This window comes from Calidris pugnax, unplaced genomic scaffold (genome assembly GCF_001431845.1).
Source record: "Calidris pugnax isolate Ruff unplaced genomic scaffold, ASM143184v1 scaffold103, whole genome shotgun sequence".
NCBI lineage: Eukaryota > Metazoa > Chordata > Aves > Charadriiformes > Scolopacidae > Calidris > Calidris pugnax.
This window is the reverse complement of record NW_015090990.1, coordinates 11,525,343-11,531,342: the sequence shown is the minus strand read 5'-3', so window position 1 is coordinate 11,531,342 and position 6,000 is coordinate 11,525,343. Positions and strand designations below refer to the sequence as shown.

General features: G+C 35.0%; 1 protein-coding gene across 1 annotated transcript in view; it reads left to right on the top strand.

Moving 5' to 3' along the window:
* Positions 1 to 3,715: 3,715 nt before the first annotated feature.
* Positions 3,716 to 6,000, top strand: part of TTN (titin) — a 247,953-nt gene continuing 245,668 nt past the window's right edge. The window contains exon 1 of the mRNA XM_014954164.1: positions 3,716 to 3,926. The gene's annotated coding sequence lies outside the window, so the exon portion shown is untranslated. The remainder of the gene's footprint in view (positions 3,927 to 6,000) is intronic.

Here is a 6,000-nt window from a genome sequence, read left to right as displayed (position 1 = left end):
TTCCTCCTTTATTCCACTTATGTAAATGTGCAGGGTGATGTATAAAGAAGTAATATACAAGGTAGACTTGGGAGAAGGGATATCTGTAAAGCTCCTCCTTAGATATTTCGAAGGATATGATATGAGTAACAACTATTAACAATGAACCCTGATAACTATTCCGTACTCATTCACGTCTAGTCACAGTTGCCAGTAAGTTGTTAATGTGAAATAGTTAAAATAGTTTCAAAAATTGCTTAGTGTCTTATATATCATTTCTGCTATGGGAGCAACTGATAGTGCCTTCCTCAGTAATAAGTCAAACAATTTTTTGCAAGGAAGTTCTAGTTTGTGTTGAAAAAGATTAATATATCTTGCATAATCAGTTAAAATAGGCTAAGAGATGTTAAAGCTTTACAGAAACCAGCTGCACCACACAAACATTCTTGTTACTATGATGCATTTTATAGCTTTTATTTAAGGTCTCATTGCAAAGTACCGTTTATAGCATTTGCAGGGCAAGGGGAGTTGACAAAGGTGGTGGAAATGCGTTTTGATTTCAGGTCAGGATTTAACAGGTAAGAGAAGAATTTTTTTAGTTATTTTGAAGTTTAAAGAAAGAAGGTGGGCGGGAGGAGGGAAAGCAATTTTTTTTTTTCAAATGTAGACTTTAGAAAACTGGAAATTCATCAAGGATATAATGTCTAAATACTTTTTTTGGTTGTGTTTTTTCAGTTCTATAAGGATTTAGGACAGCATCTTATCAGTGAGAAGTTTTATTTAAAGTGACCGAATTATTTATTTCGTTACTCCCTTGGTTCTGAATATTTGGTTTGGGGGGCAGAGTGAAATGAAAATAGTCTATGAAAAGAAATACAACAGACATTGTATAGGAAAGAACAGGAAAAGAAAGAAGGGAGTGAAGCAAAATATAAGTGGAGAAGGAAACAGGAAAGATACTTATTTTTTTTTTGAAGTTTGTAAATTTGCATGTGTAGATAGATTAAGCAACCAGGAAAGAAAGCAGGGTTTATGCCATATTGTCTGTGCAGGTACAACACATAGTACACTACTACTGTTTGACAAATACTGAAGAAAAAGAAAGGTTGTGGGTTTTTTAAAAAACAAATTAGGAAATTCCACTCCAAAAAAAGCACATTGAAAACTTGCCTAAGTGGCAGTTTGAAGCTTTCAGTGTTCAAGTAAGAATGAATTTGTCTTTATGCTTTAAAGTCTTCAGCTTTCAAGACATCTTCCTGTGGGCCTACTAATTGTTCCTTTTGTGCAGCTCCACTCATCAAGTCAATAGGATTACTGGAATTAATCAAAGTGAATCTCATACAAAGAGGTTGCTGGTATGCACACCACAATGTTTTATTGTGATGAAGTTTACCTGCTATTTCTTAGCTGTATTGTTGGCCTACAATGTATAATACATATACTACAGTAGCATTGGCAATATATAGTTCATGCTTCAAACAGTAGCAGACTGAAGCAAATGTTGAAGTTTTCATAACTGTCCTGAATCTGTAAGTCTGCCTGAAAAAAAGTCTTTGTCATTATCTGGATCTGACTTATTTTTGGTCCCAGAAGAAAGAAATAATGTTGTTTTTAACAGCAGTGTCCTTGCTACACAATACTAAGACTAAAGTCTTATTGCTTTTTATTGTGGATATACTATGTTGCACTAAACATGTCAAAATCACACTGGGTTGATATTTTAAAAATATATTTGTTGTACATATTTAAATGAAGCATATTTTTTCCTTGTAACTTTATAATTTTGTTGTCAATTGTTAACTTGACTGAAATAGAAAAATTCCAACTTCTGACCATCTCATAACTTCAAAAGTGACAGTCTGTGCATTTCTGTCATTTATAAATTATCATGAGTTCATAAATTTGTTTGGTGTTTGACTTAGACATGGTCATCAAGCTGGCTGCATTTATTAATCCTGTACTTTTACTCCAAGTTTGATTTTTCACTAAATATTTAAATGTTCAACTACAGAGAAAAATGGCCATCTGCTAATTTGCAAGTCTCTATTTAGGATCGGAAATTAAATGCCCATTGCACAGATTTCTTTGGACATTTTGAGTCTTCTAGTAGAAACTAACTTCTCCTTCCCACTAATGTGTAAAGTTGCATTCGTTATCGTAGTAAGTCTTATACAGAGAGATTAGGCGCTCTGATATCTCCTTGTGACACAAAGTATAAAATAAGCCATAGTACTCTGACTTTCTGTGAAATTCCAGATAGTACCAATGTAGAGACTATTCTTTCAGTTTCTGTTGCTTCTGTTACTGCTGCAAGCCAAGGGTAGCCACAAAGTTGAAACCTCATGGGATGGGTAAATTAAAGGGCAGATCAAATTTCCGAAGCAATTTTATGAGATCACAGCAATATGTCCTTTCTTGTTTCTTTCGGATCTGCAACTTCTAATATAATACCCCCTTCCAGGAATCATAGTAGTGGCATTTTCTCTCCTTGGCATTTTCTGGAGCCTCCTGCTGGAGATTTCCTTCAGATTTTTTTCAAATAAAAATGCAGCTGATAGTACAAAACTCCAGCCTGTGTTTACTTCTTTGGGTATCCTCAGAGTGATACTTTTCAATGTGGATCTTGGTAACAGCAGACTGAAGTCCTCCGTTTACCATAACAGCTGAGCACATGCTTGACTTTAAGCACATTAATAGTCTTATAAGCCAGGCATGTGCTTTACAAGTTTGGTAGATATGCATTATATATATTCCACTTCATAAGACAGGAAAAGGATTTCTGAATAAGAAGGCAACAAAAAAAACAGGCAGATGTGTTGTTGCAAAACATGTCCCATTCCAGCTATCGACAAGTGTAGTTTTCTAACTCTGACCTCTATTTTGGAGGCAACTAATCTAATGGTACAATTAGCTGCACAGAGTGATGAAGCCGAGCTAGTGGACGTTCACAAGCTAATATGTTAGTCTGTGGATGATTAACTCTGTGGTCTGCACAAGGCTTCCACAGGTCTAGAAAAAAAGCAGACTTTATATCTGCTTTTTTTAGAAATTACTGTAGTTGTCTGTCTTAATTTACTTTCACAAAATTTATATTTCTGCACTTTGTATGCCATTGTTTGGTGAGCTTAACTGCTTGGAACATCCAACAAAAAATTGTCAAAGCAACAAAAATACTCAACAAAGCACCAAATCTATATATTATCAAATACAATTTTAGAATACAAAGTTATGGAAAAAAAATAATTTAAACGATGTATTCTAGTAGCATGCAGCCACATGTCTGAGCTCAGCTTACTTATTTAGTCTGGTGATTGACAGATGCATTTGGTAGCTTCTTGGATGTTTTATAATGAAAGAAAGTAAGGCTGAATCTCACTGATATAACTACTGCTGATTTGTCTGTATCCTCTGTTGAAACACTTCAATATTATTTTCTTTGCCTTGTGCTTACAACTTAGGAAATTTGCAGTGGCTTGTAAACTGTGCATTATAAACCATATTGAATTATAAATCAAGATCTTTGGAACAGATGATGTTTCCTCGGTGAATCCCTTTTGTGCTTCCAAAATTAGCATTGTCAATCAAACCAACAGGTGGTGTATGGTTGCACAGAGTGGATCCCCTCTCACAAGATACTTTCTTTTAGGAAACCAATCAGAACTGGCACTGACATGATGAGGCAGACCTGTCAGCAGAGCTGGGGTATATAAAGCAAAACAACTATGTTAGCACTTCTGAGCAGTCGTGCATTCCCCGCCTCGCCTCGGGTGTAGGGATTGCAAAAAAACAAAACTACACTGTCAAGACTGTGTAGTTTTGTTTTTATGGTTAGAGGCTCAACAATTCTCATGCTGGGATTGTCTAAAAAATCTTACTGTGGATAAGGACGTCGTTCAAGAAGATTTCGTTGGGCTTAGCCCACTCTTACAGGCACTTTGAGAGATCAGGTTAGTACCATCTTTCTGCTAGTGTAATAAGTATTTTATCAGTCATTAATAATCGTGATATGATCTATTCTTTATAAATTTGCTCACGGGGGATATAGATTTCAGAGTATAGACATGGAGCGCTTAAGTTCTCTGGCTAGATTATGTCTTAAATTTCTGGAAGTAAATTTTGATAACACTCAGCAAAAAGTTTTTCCAGTATATTTATTGTTGAAGACTATATCAATTTAAATTTGAAAAATGCATGGAAACATCTGCTTAACTTAAAAACTCCTTTCTGTTGGGAGTGTTCAAGGTTATGCTACTGAGAGATAAACTGAGAAGCTCCAAGAATAGCTCTGATAAAATGCATATGGTATCAGCTAAGCGCTGATGACTTTTTAAGGGAATCAACTGCTAAGGTATCAGTTACATGGCAGCTCTGGAACACTTGTCTGCTGTCATTCATAGCTGGGAAGGTTATTTCTGGAACATGACATTTCAGATGCATACTTTCAATTCTAATTCTAAAAAGCCTTATAAGATCAGATCTTCACTGAAATTTATCTAGACAATGAAATATATAAACTTTGTGTGAACTCAAAGGCAATTCTACTTAATTACATGATTTCCAATCTATTCTGGAGTCAGGAAATTACATATATATAAGCTTTCATAATGTTTAATTATATTGTGGGATTATTTCCATATACTTTAGCTGAGTTTCAAAACTTAGTTATAACTGAAGTAGATCTTAGTGAATTGCATGTGATAGATATTTGTCTTCATCCTACTTTCAGAAAACTAGCGTTCCGTTACAATGAAATGCTGGTCATTTCTTTTTAATTTGAACTCATTTTCCTCTACCCTCAAAGCCGAAAAGCTTCGGTAAAAGGCTATTCCTCTGTCAACTGAAACACGTGTCTGGATAACCACTAAAGGCGAAAGAAAAGCAGCTGAAAATTCCAGTACAATATCCAGTTCTGGCCTTACGCACCTATTGTATGTAGGCATCAGGCACTGCTTTAATTGAAGAAACTAATGTAATGAAGAATTTTCACCCCCTTGAAAGGTGGCATAAATTTGTCTCAGAGGGAAAAAAAACTTTACTTTCTTGTTATTTTTTAAGTTAAGCCTGGGACTGCCACAAAGCCATGCACAAAACTAAAGTAATCAATAGTAAATGTGTAAGATTGACTTGAGAAGATTGTGGGGTTAGCTCTTGTTTAGTAAGACATGATATACTCTGAGGGGAATTTTTTTAATGAGAAAAATTATAACTTAATAGATGTGTGATGCTGTTAAGGAGATACTAAATCTATTTCAAAAACCTGCACCATTCAACACCAGTAAATAAATATGTTAATGCAAATATAAGATACTCCTGATACAGAAGCTTATCTAATGGCAGTGTGCTATTTCAAAGTAGGATCTTGTGGCATAGGGAGAGAAAGCAAACTATTTTTCTTTCAGATTTCACATGGATCTGCAGTTGTTCAAACCATCAGTGTCAGTGGCTACCTTATATCCTAGCTCACATTTCGAAGGTGGCTGTTTTCTCGTATTCAAAATTCCACTGAGATACTCTCTAAGAAAGAGTAGAATTTTATCTGCATCTTTAATGCCAGTATGCTTCTGTGTAAAAAGAAAATTATTCACTACTTACAGGCTGCTTTTAAAATAGCCCCTGGATTATCTTTTTTTAATTATTAAAAGCCAAATAGATTATAGACCTTCACATCTTCTTCAGTTGCTACTGAATGACCTAGTTGTCTTTCCACTGGAGAATATGAATGCTTTGCACTAACAAAATCTTTTCAGGTCATTCAAAAAAATTTTAGGTGGAGATTATTTTCTCTTTAGACAAAGGAGCTTAATGGACAAATAGAGGCTAGATGACCTGCACAAGGTCATGCAATGAGTCAAGCAGAACTTTGTCTCCTGCTGCATACTTGTAATGCCAAATCACAGCTTTACTAAATATAACAGTTTTACAATCAGCTCAGCCAACTGTGCCCTAAAAGTAATATGCTATACAACTTTGTCAAAACCTACAGTTTTCACATTTTACCAGGTCAACATGATTTAAAACTGA